Source organism: Mobula hypostoma, chromosome 10, assembly GCF_963921235.1.
Source record: "Mobula hypostoma chromosome 10, sMobHyp1.1, whole genome shotgun sequence".
NCBI classification, from domain to species: Eukaryota; Metazoa; Chordata; class Chondrichthyes; order Myliobatiformes; family Myliobatidae; genus Mobula; species Mobula hypostoma.
The window spans coordinates 64,833,722-64,852,902 of record NC_086106.1 but is presented as its reverse complement, the minus strand read 5'-3'; the positions used below and the strand labels follow the sequence as shown (position 1 = coordinate 64,852,902).

The window sequence follows — 19,181 nt, the reverse complement described above, 5'->3', positions numbered from 1 at the left end:
CTGCTCTGCGATATCATGACTTTAATCTCTATGCTACTGTGCAGCCCTAATCTGTTCAGTTGTGCAACCCTTTAAGATCAAGGATGTCCAGTATTCTTTGTGTAGTGTGGGAAGTCACTTGTAGTTCTTCCTGATCACTCCACCCTTCTACTCACCATTCACCATTTCAGATAACTCTTACAAATGAACACAGTTTTAGGTGCAGAGAGCGATGGCTAAAACAGTATTTCACATCAGCTGGCTGCAGTTCCAAATGGCTGGCTTGGGAAGGAAAGCATCTCTTTTTCTTTGGTTCTGACCAACATTTAGAAAAAGCTCTGCATTTGCAGCCACTCATTCTACACAGTTTGTTAAATTACTTGCTGAAAATTGGTGCAATGTACAAGAAATCACAGTGCTAACCTGTGAGTGGATTCAGCTTATTCTCTATCATGAGTTACTTGAGTCATGCCAGGTGCAAAGAAAAAGAAAAAAAAAGTCACCATTAACCATATGCTTAGCTCAAAATAAAAGCAAAATAGTTACATTAACAGAAGGGAGGTGAGATGCGGTTAGGAACGCAGCTCGAGCTGGGGACCAGTGTGTTAAAACTAAATCAGTAATTACAATCACAAGGGATTCAGAGCAAGACACACACAAAATCCTGGAGGAACTCAGCAGGTCAAGCAGCATCTACGGGAGGAATCAACAGTCACTATTTCGGGATAAGACCCTTCATGAGGACTGGAAATGAAGGGAAGGAAGCCCGAATAAGAAGGCAGGTGGAGAGGGAGTACAGTCTGGCAGATGATAAGTGAAACCAGGTGAGGGGGAAAGTGGGCGGGTGGAAGAGAGGGAGCAGATGAAGTGGGATGTGGAGAGATGATAGACGGGAGAGGTAAAGGGCTGAGGAAGAAGGAATTTGGTAAGAGAGGACATGGGAGAAAGGGAAGGCGCAGGTGCCCCAGAGGTAGGTTATGGACAGGTTACGAAAAAGAAGGGATCAGAGGTGAGCCAGAATGGGGAATGGTAAAGGAGAGAAGCCAGAAGGGGGGAGAAATTACTGGAAGATAAGTACTTGATGTTCATGCCATCAGCTTAGAGGCTACCCAGACTGAATATGAGGGTTGCTCCTCTTACTTGAGAGCGGCCTCATTGTGAAAGCTATGGGCCAACATGCTTCCAGTTATTTTGTCCCCTTGTCCTTCAATGAGATCTTTGCTCTGTGAATCCTGTGAGATCGTTATTATGTTTTGTAACTCTGAAACTAATCAAAATAAAAACACGGGAGCCGGGAGAACCTGCCTACTTAGTTTTTCTTTCGCTCAGATATGACGTGGTGGAGTAATGATGTATGCTATTCATGTACTTCTTACATGTAACCCATAATGAGTTATGCAAACAAGCAGTCAATGCTTAATCAAATAATGTATTTACAATATTACTCAAATATTCCAAAATATTAAATATACTGCACTCTTCCCTGCTTTGCTATAGACTCCAATTCAGTATAGAATCCATCTCAACTCAAATATGTATGCAATATAATACAACTACTATACAGACATCCACAACCTAGTCAATTTAAGTTGTCTCATTCAGGCCTAAAGATTTACCTGCTGTGGAGGATTTCTTACTCTTGTGAGGTATTGTCTTTCCTGACAGGGGGTGGGGGCACTCTGCTTGCCAGGTGAGACTTGTGGCTGCAAAACAATCTCACGTTCTGGAGTCTCCTTCATGCTGGTTGTAGAAGTTGACTCTGGGACTGCAGGAAGAGGTACTTATAGCTCTGTACACATTTCTTCTCCAATAATTGACTCTGCTCTTCTCAACTGATCATTGTGTAATCTCCAGATGACAGTGTACTCAATCTCTGCTGTGTAGGACAGTAGTCCTGTTCTGTCCTTAATCTTTCCAAGATCCCACTTTTGATCACCTCAGTAGTCCCTCACTAGGACTGCTTGTCCACAAATGGAACATCCAACCTCCTTATCGAGGAACCCTCAATGTGTCTCAGCCGTTTGTCTTGCATATTCCTTCTGAGATGAGGTATGAGGAGATCCAAGCCTGAGTCCAAGGATGAACCAGGAACAGCATGAATTATGAGTGGTTGGTTGTGGTATTACGATATGCAAAGAGGAAATTGGTAAATTGCATCCTGTGCTACCTAGAAGTTGGTTCTGATTCAGTGTTAGTATAATGCTTTCTGCTGACATTGCTTATAGTGCGTTCTTTAGACTCTGGAAAAAACTTTCCACCAAGCTTTTCGTAGCTGGCTGGTATGGCGCAGATGGAATATGTCTTAATCTATTGTAGTATGTCTCATTCTAATGACTGAACCTGTTCTAGAACAAACTGTGGTCCATTGTTACTAACTAAGTGTTAAGGAACATCAATCCTCGAGAAGAGGCTTCTCAACACACCAACAGTGTGCAGGGTTGTAGTGGAGGCTATTGGGAACACTTCTGGCCACTTTGTAGCTCCATCCAGTGCTACCAAGAAAAGTATGCCCATGATGGTCTGTCATAATCCACCTGACTCATCTGTCAGGACAATGCAGGCTATTCCCAGGGATGGAGAGATGCTGTCTTGGCACCTTCAAGGCATGTTGGAATCCTAAAAAGTGAATGCTGAGCTGCTCAATCTGCTGATAGAGAAAGTTCTGAGCCAAAGCTTTCATTTTGACCATACCTAGATGACTGGCATGTAGTTCCTCCGACACATTAGCTCTCAGCTGAGATTGTACAAGAATTCTCAATCCCCAGATAAGGAAACCCCCTGACAAGGACAAGTCCATCCCAGTGCAGGTAAAAATGGAGAAAGCCCATCACTGAACTGACAATGCTTGGACAATTCTTCAATTTAGATATACTTGGAATGACAGGATTATTACAACAATCCAAACAGTGGTAGACCTAAACAGCTCCTAACCATTGTAGTTCAGCAAGTTAAAAGCTCTGATATCAATATCTCTGTTCTACGTGAGACACAGTCATCAAAAAATGCCCAGCTTAAAGGCAGTAGATATGCATCTTTTGCAGAGCTAAACTGTAAGAGGAAAACTAACTTAATGGATTGAAGTTCTCCATCAAGAATAATCTAATCCATTAACTCAGAACCTAAACTGGTTAAATGAATGAATACCTTATGATACTTTGACACTCTCAAAAAGAAAGCCAACATCATTGTATATGTCTCAGATCTTGGAGCTTCTGCCAGGAACAAGTAGGCTGTACACTCTGACAATGAATACTTCTGACAGAGGGTAACATCTTCCTGGGCAACTTCAACAATGATTTCCCTTTTTCAGCACTTGTTCTGCAGTTTTCTATACCATAGTTTTTGTAAATAAATAAATGTTGTGATTGCCTGCCTCCACAAACCCCTCAGGCAAACATAAGTTGCTCCTGGATTCACAGATCCTCAAATGAAAAGAAACAGCATCGCAAGCAGCTAAAGGCAGAGATCCAGCAGAAACCTACAACCTGATGAAGAAATAGTGAACGATGAGAGCGGAGGAGGCTCAGTAAATATCTGATGACCTTGATGTATCGGTTCTTCAGTGCTATAAAAGCCTTTGGAGGTTCCATCAGAAGAGTACTCAATCTAGACTGGTTTCAAAAACTTTCTCAGTTTTATTTACTCTAATTTTATGTTTCACTTCAAAAAACTTTTCACCAGAGTGGAGTACTCTTCAAAATTAACCTGAAGCTGATCCCCTTGGACAATTACACTGCAGAACTAAGTTCATCCAAATATCTGTGGTTGAGTTTCAGTACATAGACTATGTTTGCTTTGCATAAACTGAGGTTAAACCCCAAATCATCAATGAAAGTTTCGTTGGGACTTTTGCATCCAGAAGACAAAGATCACATCCCCCCGCCCCCAATCAACAGCAAGACCATAGAAAACCCATATCTCGGGAGCCAGCTCCTGGTAAAGGTGGGATCTACCACCTTCAATACATAAGCATAGCCTTAAGGAGAAGGGTGTATGAAAATCAAAACCTCAGACCTGGCACCAAAATTGACAGTCTACTGGAGAACAGTAATCACTGCTCCTCAACATACTTCTCAGACCTGGATATGCTAAGCAGCAGCTTCAAGTACTAGAAAAATATCACTGATGCTAACTCTACACAATCTTCCAAATTTATTGAAGGATGAGTAAACCAGTTTCTTTCCCTCATATTCATTCTTAATAGTGAGGTTGTGGGCAAGTGTAACGGGTGCTCGTGCAGTCGGTGCTGTGTTCGTGGAGGTAAAGTCAGTAGGTGCAAGTGTAGTCGATGTAAGTGTAGTAGTTGGAAGTGCACGTAGAGCTGGTTTCTCCCCAAGTTTAGTCAATAGGTTATTGTAAGCTGATTTGTCTGTTAACATTACAAGCTTCTGGTGTGCTCTGCTGTGCAACTTCATGATTGATCTGTATGGATAACACTAAAGATATGTATTCATGATTTGTGCACTGAATTGCAAGTTAATTATCTGTAATACTGAGAAAAAAAACTCACTGCACAGTTCAGCATCATAGTTCTGCATTTCAGTGGCATGGAGTGAGCATTCAACTTTGGAGTTCTTTGGAATAGTAGTAGCTGGCACCAATTGATTGACTTTCCTCAGAAATCTGTGTACTTTGTGCCTCTGCAGATACAACAGTGGATACAGTCCATAAATAGTTCATTCAGTGTAACAAATCAATTTGCATTGTACTATTTTAATATTGCATTTTAAATTGTTACTAGGATGTGTTTATTATTCTAGCAGATATTTATATTTTTCAAAGGGAATAAGCACAAGATTATAACCTGAACAGTACAAAGCAGATAAATTTACAGCTGATCCCAGTCCTATTGGCCTATTGAGTATGTGAAAACAATCAAGTCAACAATGCCTGATTGTTTCCATCTTTAATATCTCAATTTTTCCCTTTCAGGGTTCTTTTGAAGACCCTGACCTGGAGTTACACGTTGACTTCGTTCTTTGCGGAATGGGACCCGCCTTCAGAGTTTCACGACTGGCCGTTATTTGATATACCAAGGATGTGGCCTTTGAGATTAGTTCGCCTTCGGAGTTCTGGGATCACGGGCGGACCGAAGGTCAGTATCTCTGCAGGAATTCGGTGTGTCGTGGGAGACGGAAGATCAAAAGCAGCGAGCTGGCTGCTGGCTGTGTGCCCAGAGACCCGAATTCTTTGGGCACAGAGCTCAGAAAAAGTGACACAATGGGCATTTAACATCATAAATCAGCAAGTTGTTTGAAATGGAGACACCACTTTCTCCCTTATTAAGGAGAGAAAGAGCCTGTGGTATGTTGAATACCGGGTGAATGAGTAGTCTTTGGGGTACTGCAAGTCCGTGTCTTTGCTGATGCTTTGCTGCATGCTTGATAGTTCAGTGATAGGTGCCGATGCTTTTTTTTGCTTGTGTGGGAGGGGGGATTGTTGCTTTGCTGCTGCTTACGTGTGGGAGGGGGTGCTGGGGGGGCTTTGGGGTTCTAACATTTAATTCTCATTCATTCTTTGGGGACTCTCCTCTGTTTTCATGCATGGTTGTGAAGAAAAAGAATTTGAGGATGTATATTGTATACATTACTCTGACATTAAATGTACCTTTGAAAGCTTTGAAACCGTTATTCGCCACACATTCCCAGCAACTCCCACCAGATCTTATCACTTGCTTTATAGTGGCCATTTAACATATCAACTCGTAAGTCCTAGAGATGTGAAACAATCTAAAGTATCTGGAAGAAACTCATTAGGTTGGAGGTGGGAATAAATACACCCCACAAAGGCAGTGCATGAGGTCAGAACTGAACCCAGACCACTGTCATTCGGTACGTATGTATTGATGCCTTGTTGATTCAAGTGCTCGTGTAGAGACTTCTTAAATGTTGCAATGGTGCTTGCACCACCCACTCAGGCAATGCATTCTAAATCCCAGCCATTCTCTGGGTAAAAAAACTTCCTTCTCATATCTCCTTAAAACCTCTTACATTTTACCATATGCCAACACTCTTTAATTTTGGATACATCTGCTATGGGAAAAAGTTTCACGCTATCTGCTGTATGCCCCTCATAATTTTTCCTCTTCCAGCCTCCTTTACTCCAAATCCAGTATATCCAACCTCTTCCCATTACCTCTTCAGCTATCCAATTCTGTATTCTCCTTCAGCACTTCCACGTGTCCTGCCCAAATCCTCTTCCTGCCAAAATACACAGCAAACCGTTCAGTTTGTTTCATCTCCACATTCTGAAATTCCTTTCAAAAATACTTCAGCCTCACTGTCCACTTTTAGAAATAATCTGCAAAAAAACATTTTTTATCAAGCCAGCTGCCAAACATTGCGAAATACGCTGCTTGAGTAATCTAGTGCAATATACTATATCAAAATTTATATGAAGATCCATGTGAATAATGTTCTCTGTAATACCTCATCTACAAACCTAATAATTTCTTCAGAGGAATGAAGCATATTAGTGCAACACATTCATCTCTTTCTACAAGCTGTATGGATTATCTTTGATGACATCATCCCTTCTGTGGTGATCATTTCTTAATAACCCTGAAATGGATTAACCTTTGGTTAGGCAAAAACTAGCGATGCAAGGAGAACCAAAGAATTTGTGTGAATTACCAAAGAAGTGAAAGATATCATTATATCAACCTTCTCAATCATCGACTAAAGATGATGCTGTTATAGACTTTTACTTTACTGCTATCATTATTGAGGATTAATGACTTTAGTCAATTCTTGACACAATTTCATTGGGAAATAGGTTCATTTGCAGCATATACAGTATCTCTTCATAATGTGAGCAGTATGGTAGCGTAACAGTGTAATACTATTACAGCACCAGTGACTCAGATTCAGTTCTGCTGCTGTCTGAGGAGTTTGTACGTTCTCCCGGTGACTGTGTATGTCTCCTCCCACATTCCAAAACACATAGGAGTTAGTAAGTTAATTAGTTGCATGGGTGTAATGGGGAGACATAGGATCTATGGGCCAGTAGGTCCTGCTACTGTGCTGTATGTATCTCTAAATAAGAAGAAAATAAATAAACAAATAATAGATCAATATGATATAATATCTACAGTCATTTTAAGCCTGTGTGTTACCTTCAATGTAGAATGTAGAACAGGAGCAGGTCCTGGAAAATGTTATTTCTGACCAGTGCATGAAACTGTAAAGAACAGTTATCAATGTTTGGATCGTTACACATATCATGAAGAATTCAAGTCACCTTTCCACCATTTGTCTGCAAGTGACCAGATAGAAAATGAATGAATTTCAAGGACGAATTGCATCTTGTTCTGTTGATTTTCCAGATTCTTTTGTACTATTTTAAAGAACATTGAATTAAAATAAAACTAACCCCACCACACAAACATTATCTTTGCCACTGGCAGTGCAACACAGTTAGTTTATGAGGTACTTTGGCTGTCTGATGGTCAATTTCTGAAAATACTTCTTGGAATCTATAAAAAAAGTTTACTTTTTGTTCTGAAATAATTTATGACCAATGATGCAAAACAAAGCTTTTGGTCTTTGCTTAAAAACACATGAAATTCTGCAAATACTGGACATCACGAGCAACACACAGAAAATGCTGGAGGAACTCAATAGATCTGGAAGCATCTATAGTGTGGTCCTAACGAAGGGCCTCAACCCAAAACATTAATTGCTTGTTCCATCCATAATGCTGCCTGACCTGCTAAGTTCCTCCTGCATTTTGTGTTGAGTTATTAGCTGATGATTCTAACCTGTTAAATAATCCAACTCCATAAACATAGGAAGACAATAAAATTATAATCAAAGCAAGTAATCATGATTTCAACATTTAGGAAGAAAACTAAGATTTGCCCAAACCAGACTGAGTAAAGGAATTTCAGATTTTTGGACTTATAGAGTCATAGAAAAGTACAGCACAGAAACAAGCCATTTAGCCCATCTAGTCCATGCAGAACAATTTAAACTGCTTATTCCCATCGACCTGCACCAGGGCCATAGCCCTCCATATCCTTACCATCCATGTATCTATCCAAACTTCTCTTAAGAATTGAAATCAAGCTTGCATGCATCACTTATTCCACACTCTCACAAAACTCTGAGTGAAGAAGTTTCCTCTCGTGTTCCCCTTACACTTTTCACCTTTTATACTTTACCCACGACCTCTGGTTGCAGTCCCACCCAACCTCAGTGGAAAAAGCCTTCTTGCACTTACCCTATCTATATCCCTCATAATTTTGCATACCTCTATCAAATCTCCCCTCAATCTTTCACATTCCAAGGAATAAAGCCCTAACTTAGTCTACCTTTCCATATAACTCAGGTTCTCCAGACCTGGCAGCATCCTTGTAAATTTTCTCTGTACTCTTTCAACCTTACTTACTTCTTTCCTGTAAGTAGGTGGCCAAAACTGCACACAATACTCTATGCCTCACCAATGTCTTATACAACTTTAATGTAACATTCCATCTTCTGTACTCAATACATTGATTTATGAAGGCCAATGTGCCAAAAGCTTTCATACAACCTTGTTTACCTGTGACACCACTTTCAATGAATTATGGACCTGTATTCCCAGATCCCTTTGTTCTCAGTTGCTTACTGCAAAACCTTGCATTTGTCTGCATTAAATTCCATCCGCCATTGTACCTTATATTCCGTCTGGGTCACCTCCAACCTGATGGCATGAACACTGATTTCTTGAACTTCCAGTAATTGGCCCCAACCTTCTCCTTCTCCTTCTCCATTCCCTTGCCCCATTTCCCTCTCTCCCCTTATCTTTTTTACTTGTCCATCATGTCCCTCTGGTGCTCCTCCCCTTTCCTTTCTTCCAGGACATTCTACCCACTCCTATCAGATTCTCCTCTCTCTAGCACTTTATCCCTTTCGCCAATCAACTTCCCAGCTCTTTTCTTCATTCTTCCCCCTCACTCAGTTTCACCTATTACCCTGTACTTCTTCCTCCCCACCCCCACCTACCTACTCTGACTTCTAATCTCTTTTTTCCAGTCCTGATGAAGGATCTCGGCCCAAAACATCAACTGTTTACTTTTTTCCATAGATGCTGCCTGGCCTGCTAGGTTCCTCCAGCATTTCTTTTGTTTGTGATCCATTTCCTGTACCTAATGTTTTGATTTATGAAGGCCAATGTGCCAACAGTTTTTTTTTCAACCCTATCAACCTGTGATGCCACTTTCAATGAATTAAGGACCTGTATTCCCAGACCCCTTGGTTCTACTGCACTCCTCAGTGTCCCACCATTCACTGTATAAGACCTACCCTGGTCAGTCCTACCAAAGTACAACACCTCGTACTTGTCTGCATCAAATTCCATATGCCATTTTTCAGCTCATTTTTCCAGCTAGTCCAAATCGCACTCCAAGCCATGGTAGTCTTCCTCGCTGTCTATTACACCCCATACTTGGTGTCATCTGCATATTTGCTGATCCAGTTAAGCATATTATCATCCAGATATTTGATATAGGTGACAAACAATGACGGACCCAGCAACAATCCTTGCAGCATTCCACTTGTCATGGGCCTCCAGTCAGAGAAGCAACCATCTGCTCCCACTCTCCAGCTTCTCCCACAAAGCCAATGTCTAATCCAGTTTACAACCTCATCTTGAATGCTGAGCGACTGAGCCATCTTGACTATCCTTCTGAGCGGGACCTTGTTTGGATCAAAAAAACAATGATCGTTGTGTAGGTGTGAAAGAAGAGAACTGTGCTTATCTTGAAACATTGACATAGCAATTCAAATACTTATTTAAAGTAGCGTAAATCCAGATAATAAGAATTGGATTTAGGATATAATTCACTCTTTTGCCTCAGTATGTAAATCGATGAAGATTCATTGGAACTGTTTGTTCACAGCTTGCTGATAATTAAGCTTCAGGTATAAACACCTCACTGGCTTTGGCTACATTTTGTTGCAGGGATTCCAAAATTTGCTAAATGAAGCAGGGGAAAATATGACTTCCTTTGCTAATAATGTATATTTGTGAACCATCAGTTTCTGTTCTGGCAGCAATGAAGTTAAAAGTATGGGTTTCTTCCAGCAGTGGAGAATGATTTACAAGTGTCATTGTCAGACAGCACATCACATGGAGTGAAAAAGCATGTATTGATAGTTGAGGGTAAATACATAGTTACTTAAAAACACTGGGTTAGATTGACTTTACCTGTAGCTTGCAGTTTTGATCTCTGCACCTGCACATTGAAGGGTGGATATTTTGGATGTCAGATTAACCACCCATTCACTCATTGGATTCAGTGCACAGGGCAGCAATGAGGCATGTTGTGCTGACCCCCTCAGTTTTACATTAACCACGGTTGGAGTGAAGTACATTACTCAAAGAATTGGAAAGTCATACAGTACAGGGACAGGATCTTAATCCCACCATATCCATGTGCCAGTGTAACTATCTGCTCTAATTATGTTCACCTGCATTAGATCCATAGCCTTCTATGCCTTGGTGATTCAAGTCTTGTCTAGATACTTCTTAGATATTGTGAGAGTATCTGTCTCTATTACCTCTTCAGGGAGCATATTTCAGACGCCAACACCTGTATGTGGCAAAAACTGCCTCTCATCTCTTGCCTAAAACTCCATCTTCCCTTAAATCTTTGCCTTCTTGACTTAGACTCCCCAGCAAGGGAAAACAGTTTTACTCTCTGCCCAATCATTTTTCAATCACGTCAACCCTCAGCCTCCTCTACTCTGGGTAAACAGATTCAATATGTGCAATATCTATTTATAACTTAAATGCCCCAATCCAGGCAAAATTGCAGTGAATCTCCCTGGCATGATTTCCAGTGAAATCACATCTTTCCCACAGTGTGGTAAACATACATAGCTGCACAAAAAAAAAAAAATCCAGGTTTGGCAGAACTAATGTTTTATGAACTTGCAACGTAACGTTCCTGTCCGTATATTTTTTGCAACAGCCAATGAACCCCGTATACCTTTTCCTCCACTTTATTCCCTTTTGCTGCTACTCTATGGATTGTTCCTCAAAGACTCTTTGCTCATCAACTCTTGCTTGGGACCTTTCATTTACTGTGAACGTCTTACCCTTACTTGCCCCCCTGAAATACTCCTCTTCACATTTGTTCGAATTACATTCCCTTTGCCATTACTCTTCCTTGCCTTCCAGCTAATTTACAATATATTGTGCTGTGGCTTTTAAAAATCTTCCTCACTATTGACAACACTACTTCAGTTTGAATGAGATCACAGCACTTGATATAAAAGTATGTGCAAGAAAGTAGCTTATTTACTTTTCCTTAATGCTTTTAATTAATTTCTAACACGTGATGATGATAGATATTTAAAATTATTGAACAATTGCAAAGTGTGACATGCTGTTCTTGTCTCCATTACTGGGATCAAACTTGGGCAAATGGGACCATCTTGGCATAGACTGTTGTGCCAATGACCCTTTCTCTGTGATGTATGACTTTCTGACCTTAGACGTACAGACTGCCGAGTACAAACCCCTCTTCGGTTACTGGCATATGCTTGTAACACCCTGGGAAAGGTTTCACTGCTGACATAATGGTCTTTCTGTAGAAGCAGTGTTTGGATCATGGTTAGAGATAGCAGGTGCTTTGGGATGTGAGCCGTCCAATGAAGGGAGTGTGTTATTCGTGTCGTGTGCTTGACAATGGTCTGAGCTGGGTCTTTGGTTTGGCGAGAGATGAAGGGAGAAGAAACTGGAGAGAAGAGGTCATAGGACTTGACCCAGAGCAGGGCCATGATTCGATGAAACCTGGGGAGATCGAAGGAGGATCAGCGAAGGGGAAACCGTGAGCTCCAACTTGTGCACTTTAGACTGTTTCATTGAAATGGGCCCTTTTCTTTTTTTTGCTTTTTCTTTACTAACCCTTTAGTCAAAGTAAGAATTATAAAGCTAAATTGTTTAATTGTATGTGGTGTACTGACCATCATTTCATGGTAATTATTTGTAAGAGGGTAACGAATCACGCAGCATCCACGCAAACAGGGGGTTTTGGTGGGGGCTTGTCCTTCAATCTCCCATGTTTGGAGGGGCTGGAGATTGTTTTCCCTGGACTTACACAGCCGACGGAACCAGAGTGTTTCAATTGTGGGGGTATTGTCCGGGATCGATTTTGTTGGATGCTGTGTGATTGCCCTGAGCACTGATCCAGTGTGTTTAAGTCTGTGCTAAACTATTGTCCGGTAAAGTGATCACGATATTTGGCAATGGATGCTGTCAGGGTTGAGCAGTGGTGCAAATCCATGGGGGTACTGGTAACGAATGCATGCGTGTTGAATGGGTAGACATTTGTATCCCTGATGAATTGTTAATTTGAATTTTAAGTACTGTTAAGGCTGTGGGAGAAGTTACAATTGTGGGGCAGAGGTTTGATAAAATGGCGGGCAAAGACTTTGTTTTAGTCCAGACTGGTGCTGATGTAATGGTAGTGGAATTGCCTGGCACTACTGGGGCCCCAACAGAGAGGTGCTGTGGGCTGTGCATACTTTTCAGGAGGAGGAGAGTGTTGGGGAGCAGGCCAAATCGCAAGTTGAGTGTTCCATAGCTGAGGGTGGAGATTTCAAAGACAGGGTGCTCTCAGTTCTGCGGAGCATGAAGAACAAGTGGAGTCAACATATTGGTCATCTGGTCTACTGCTATAACGATACATGAAATAAAGCTACTGGGTACTTGCCATATTATCTGTTGTTTGGGCGTGAGGTAAGGTTTTCCATTGACCTTTGTTTTGGGACTGACGAGGAAGACCTACTACCGAAGTCTTATCTGAAGTATGTGCCAGATATGAGAAGGGAGCTGAAAAAGTCTTATGAATTAACTGAAGCTATGGCTGTCAAGCAGAATTGAGGAAATAAGAGTAGGTATGATCAAAAGGTTAGGTTCTCCCAACTCATGCCAGGAGATGGAGTCCTCATAAGGAATTTGGGGCTACCTGGGAAGTATAAGTTGGCTGACTGCTGGGCAGCTACTCCCTATGCAGTGAAGATTCAGATGCCAAACGTACCAGTTTTCCGGGTGAAACCAAAGGATGGGAATGGGCCTGTCAAGATCCTCCATCGGAACCCCCTTCTGCCTCTGGGACAAGAAGTGTGGGTTGATCCAGAGCCAGACCTGGAGTCTACACCCAGGAAGAGAACTCTGCAGCAACACGCTGTGACTGACGGACCAACAGCTGGAGAGATTAGACTGACTCCTGCACCTGAATGGGATACCGACTCGGAGAATGAGGAAATGGAGGTGTGGAATAAGCTGCCTTTTGTTAACTCCCCACTGATTGAGAAAGAGGTTCCCAACCCTTCTCATGCTGAGTCAGGTGAAACTGGGGGGGACTATCTGTGGACAGACTGAAAGGAATGAAGCAGGGTTCAGCCAAGCGGCAGAGGGGTCCAAGTTGCAAGAGAGCACGAGTGATAGACTGAGGGAGGCCTCGCCATGTCGACCAGAACTATCTCAAGGAGTGTCTGAACGTAAAGTAGATGACGGGGTAAGGAGTTCTCAAATAATCAGGAGACCCCCCCAGATAGGCTGGCCTATGTAGCACTGGGGGAACAGAGTGTGACACCTCTAGCTTTGGTGAGCTATGTCACTGCCATTTACACCTGGTTTGGACTTTATGCTTTGTATGAAGGGGTGGCAAATTATCTCAATGGCATGAAGACATGACTAATTTTGGTGGGGTGGGAGTGTAACACCCTGGGAAAGGTTTCACTGCTGATGTAATGGTCTTCCTGTAGAAGCAGTGTTTGGGTTATAGTTAAAGATAACGGGTGCTTTGGGATGTGCGCCATCCAATGAAGGGAGTGTGCTTTTTGTGCTGTGTGCCTGACACTGGTGTGAACTGGGTCTTTGGTTCAGTGGGAGATGAAGGGAGAAGATGCCAGAGAGAAGAAGTCGTTGGATTCGTCCCAGAGCTGGGCCATGATTCGACGAAGCCCGAGGGAGATTGAAGGAGAATTAGCGAAGGGGAAACCATGAGCTCCAACTTGTGCATATTAGACTGTTTCATTAAAATGGACCCTTTTCATTTTTTGCTTTTTCGTTACTAACCCTGTCATCAAACTAAGAACTATAAAGCTAAATCATTTAACTGTATGCACTGTACTGACTGTTACTTTGTGGTACTTATTTGTAACAAGGTAATGAATCACGCAACATCCACACAAACACAGTTTTAATGGGCTTGTGCTTCAATCACCCATCTTTGGCGGGGCTGGAGATTGTCTTCCCTGGACTTATACAGCTGATGGAACCAGAGTGTTTCATGCTGTTCTGAAGGCACCTTCCAAATCCACAGCTGCTACCATAAAGAAGCCCAAGGGTAGTGCATCATAAGAACATCACTACCTGACTTGGAAATAAATTGCTAGTTGTTCATTATTCTGGATCTAAACCCTGGAACCCTCCATCCAACAACACTGTGTGAGTACATTCCTCACAAAGTCTGCAGTAGTTCAAGAAGAGAGCTCATCAACATCTTCTTAATGGTATTCAGGATTCACAATGAATGCCAGCAACACACAAGTATGGACAAATGTACATATAAATGCCACCTGGCGCTCTCCCATGAAAAGTTAAACTAATATCTTTGTCAACATCTTCTAACTTGCCAAGAACAGGACTTGAGTATCTACTCCCAAGGCCTTGTCACTGCTTACAGCCCATTCTGTGACATGGGACCCTCTCAGGTATGGTTAATTCCTTCATAACCAGATTCAATCGGTGTCAATAGTGGGTACCAAGAACTGTTAGTTCAGTCGATGGGCAGGAAAAAAATACAAAATCCATTAATAAAACTCGCTTTATATATAATCTTTATATTATGCGTATTACATATTATTATATTATACTGTAGTAGGGGCAGGTGTGAGTGAATGGTCTTATGGTTATTAACCCAATTTTAAAGAGGTCCCTTTATCATATATGTTGTTTCCACCATTTTACAAAGCCTTGTTGCAACCACACTGAGAACACTAGATGAAAAAAGGTATTCTTGTAAAACGTTTTGACTTAGAGAAATAATTGTTACTTGCCTTGCTGAGGATAACATACTGAACCAAACAGGTAGAGGTAAACATAGAAACATAGAATTCTACAGCACATTACAGGCCTTTCAGCCCACAATGTTGTGCCAACCATGTTACCTGTTCTGGAAGTAACCATCTGTAAGTGTCACAAAAGCCATTCACTTTTTACTTGGAAAAGTTAAACAAATGATTCACTGTTTTTAAAATGTGGGTATTACAGGCAGAACTAGTGCTTATTCCTCCATTTGAATTACCCTGAAAAGGTAATGGAGAATCAGTCTGTGCCCTGTTGATGCTCTCAAAATGCCATTAGGAGAGAGGCTTCTGAATTTTTGACTTGAGCCGCCAAGGATATACATTGATGTGCTTTAACCTTTCAATCAGAAGGTGCTTTGTGTTACTAAATATTGAACAGGTTGGCAGGATACCTACTGTGAATGCAAATCACAAAGCTCCAGCTTCTGACTTACTAACACAATGAAACCATTTCAAAAGGCATAAAATTATTGCCTCAGTGGAGAAATTTTACTCACAGATATACAATGTTAAATCAGCAAACTCATTTTGTTATCATTACGTTTAGAAAATGTGCCATTATCTCATTTTGCTTTGTTTTTACAGTTTTCTAATGTTTAAACAGGTATTTACAAACACTGCAACGCTCTACAATTACCTGCTGGATATGGAGATTAATTGCAATCCTCTGGGACTGACAAGTTCTAACTCAAATGAAAGTCAAAAGTGTTGATAATTATTATCTATTGTTCCTTTTGGTATATTACATTTCCAAACGTCTTCAGCTTACATTCTAGGAGTTGACCATTGCGCACTTTTGCTGAAAACTCAATTGTATGGAACATCCGTTTTATGCAGCTTTGCTAATTAATGAAATTCATAAAATCTGTTCTTTCTTAATAAATAATTCACACTTATGAATTATATATCATTTTAGCTTATTCAAAAACCTTTGCTCAGCAGTCAAGATAAAACCTGAAAAAATCAATCTGTTTTATAAAATTACCTGAAACTTGCTTTATCCACTTAGTGTCTGTAAATTTTAATTATTCTATAAATTTTAATTACTGAAAAATTGACCATGCATCAACCTTAAAAAGAGATAAATAATTATTTAACAGAAATAGAATAGTTCTTTCCTTAACTACATGACAACTTTAATGATTATTCAGTAGACAACTTTTTTATGTTGTCTATGGTAATGAAAAAATCTAGTTCCACGATTAGCATATAATTAAAATATCATATCAAAATAAAGTTGACGGAATTAAGAAACTAAGTCCTGCTTTCTTTTTCTCCTATACTCTTGGTGAACCAAGCTTGTGAGTCATGTTTTCTCCTAGCTTCCCAAAGGATTTAGTGTAGTTGGTAACAGCTTTAGTGCCAGATGTAGTAGTCATTTTAAGTAAGTCATGGCGACATCTTTCTTGTGGTATACAACTGAATATTGGGAAAACTGAAGCCATTCCTTCAGCATCTACCACTAAGACTATTCCCTTATCACTGACTCCACCTCCTGCCCAGGGAACTACCAGAGGCAAATCTTGACTCTTCACAACCTTGATGTTATCTTTGATTCTGTGTGGAGCTTATGAATGCTTGATCACCAAGACTTCCTTTTTCCACATCTGTAACTTTGCTTAACTCTGGCTCTACCTCAAGTTATTTAGCACTGGAACACTTATCCATGCGTATGCTATATTAACTGTTCCACTTCACTCCATGCTAGCCTCCCATATTCTAGTACAAAAAGAAATTAACTGTTGGATGAACTCACTGGGCCAAGCAGCATCTATGAAAACAGAGATACAATTGACATTTTGGGATGTGGACTGAGATGGTGAAGAGGAGATAACCAATATGAAGAGGTGAGGGGGAGGGATGAGAAATGAACTGGCAGGTGATGGAAGGAACCAGGTGAGAAGGGAGATAATAGGCAGATGGAGCCAAGTAAAGGGAAAGAGAGGGTGGAGGTAAGATCAGAAGCTGTAAGGTGATAAGTGGAGAAAACAAAGTATTTCAACTTCTGGAATCTGATAAGTAAGGAAGGTAATAAGGGAAAACCAGATAGAGCGAGGGATATTGAGCAGATAGAACCAGAAGGGGAGGGAAGGACTTCCAGTGAATTAAGTATGGGCAGATGGAAACAGAAACTGGGTAATGCAAAGTTAGAGGGAGGTTGCCAAGAAGGGATAGGGGAAATCAGTGAATTAGGGTGGATTATAAGGAAAAAGAAATGAACATGGAGGGAGCGATGCAGGATGGAGGCTGGCAAATTCAATGAACATGCCATTAGGTTGTAAACTTCCCAGGAGGTGTATAATGTACTGTTCTTCTAGTTTGCATTTGGCTTCATTCTTGCAGCGGTGAAAGATGAGAATACACAGGTCAGTGTGCAGGTGGGAAGGGAGCATGCAACTCATTGTTCAAGGTGGCTATTGCAGAGAGATCCCAGGTGCTTGGCAAAGCAGTCTTCCACTCTTGATCTTGGTGTTAAAAAGGAGGCCCCTGTATTCCAGATTCGAGCATCTGCATTCTCTTGCACATTCCATATTCTAGCGTTCATAGATTTGAGGCCATCCAAAATTCTGCTGCCCGTATCGTAACTTACACCAAGTGAGACTCACTTAGTATTTCCACTCACCAACCTATATTGACTGGTTGAGCTATGTCTAAATATGCTTGCTTTTGAAGGCCTCTGTGGCTTCATTTCCCCCTTTCTAATTTCTACAACTGTTGTAATGCCAATACTCTTCCTTTTCAGTGTTAGGACTCTTTAGCTGAACTTGGAAGTAGTTCCCTAAACCATCTGTCTCTGTCTCTTTCTTCTTTTAAGATCTCATTACAATCTACTTGTTATCAACAAAATAATTATTTCCTAAACAACAGGAATTCTGCAGATGCTGGAAATTCAAGCAACACACATCAAAGTTGCTGGTGAACGCAGCAGGCCAGGCAGCATCTCTAGGAAGAGGTACAGTCGACATTTCAGGCCGAGACCCTTCGTCAGGACTAACTGAAGGAAGAGTTAGTAAGAGATTTGAAAGTGGGAGGGGGAGGTGGAGATCCAAAATGATAGGAGAGGACAGGAGGGGGAGGGATGGAGCCAAGAGCTGGACAGGTGATTGGCAAAGGGGATATGAGAGAATCATGGGTCAAGAAGCCCAGGGAGAAAGACAAGGGGGGCCAGGAACCCAGAGGATGGGCAAGGGGTATAGTTAGAGGGACAGAGGGAGAAAGCCTCCAACCTGATGGCATGAACATTGACAGCCTCCAACCTGATGGCATGAACATTGACTTCTCTAACTTCCGCTAATGCCCCACCTCCCCCTCGTACCCCATCTGTTATTTATTTTTATACACACATTCTTTCTCTCACTCTCGTTTTTCTCCCTCTGTCCCTCTGACTATACCCCTTGCCCATCCTCTGGGTTCCCCCCCTTGTCTTTCTTCCCGGACCTCCTGTCCCATGATCCTCTCCTATCCCCTTTGCCAATCACCTGTCCAGCTCTTGGCTCCATCCCTCCCCCTCCTGTCTTCTCCTATCATTTTAGATCTCCCCCTCCCCCTCCCACTTTCAAATCTCTTACTAACTCTTCCTTCAGTAAATAATTCCTAAGATGCCTTTGTGTAAAAGTTTGTTTAACATAATTTCTTTACATTGTCTTCATAGTACTTTAAAGGCACTATAGCAATGTTGATGTCACAACTGGCTGTCGTTGCTGGGACACCAAAGTTTTTAGTTGTACATCCCATGAGAGCACAGTTCAATTCTACAATCAAGCTTCCTACAACAGCAGACATCCCACCTCTCCCGGAAGTTCCGGGAGTCTCCTACATATTAATAGCAGCTCCCTGATGCCCGGAAATTATATACAATATCCTGGAAATCGATTTTTTTTTAGAGTGAGAGCGAGAGTGGGAGCGAGCATCCTGATTAGTCTCTCTTTGTGCTAAGTAGACCTATCAGTTTTCTCTGTGGGCGGGCTTTACAGTCGGCCTCTATCTCTCCATCAGTTCAGTTTAGTGTCCTGCACTGCCATGGCAGAGTGTTTCAAAAAAAGAAAATATAAAACACACTTCACCCCAGACTACACTGAAGTTTACCCCCGCCTAATAGGTGTCAAAAAATAATGACAG

The 19,181-nt window shown here is 41.4% G+C and overlaps 1 long non-coding RNA gene across 1 annotated transcript in view; it reads left to right on the top strand.

Annotated features, from left to right (window-relative positions):
* Window positions 1-642: 642 nt before the first annotated feature.
* The window catches only part of LOC134353325 (uncharacterized), a 77,537-nt gene continuing 58,998 nt past the window's right edge, over window positions 643-19,181 (top strand). Inside the window, exons 1-2 of the long non-coding RNA XR_010019580.1 lie at window positions 643-803; window positions 4,912-5,074. This is a non-coding gene — a long non-coding RNA (uncharacterized LOC134353325). The remainder of the gene's footprint in view (window positions 804-4,911; window positions 5,075-19,181) is intronic.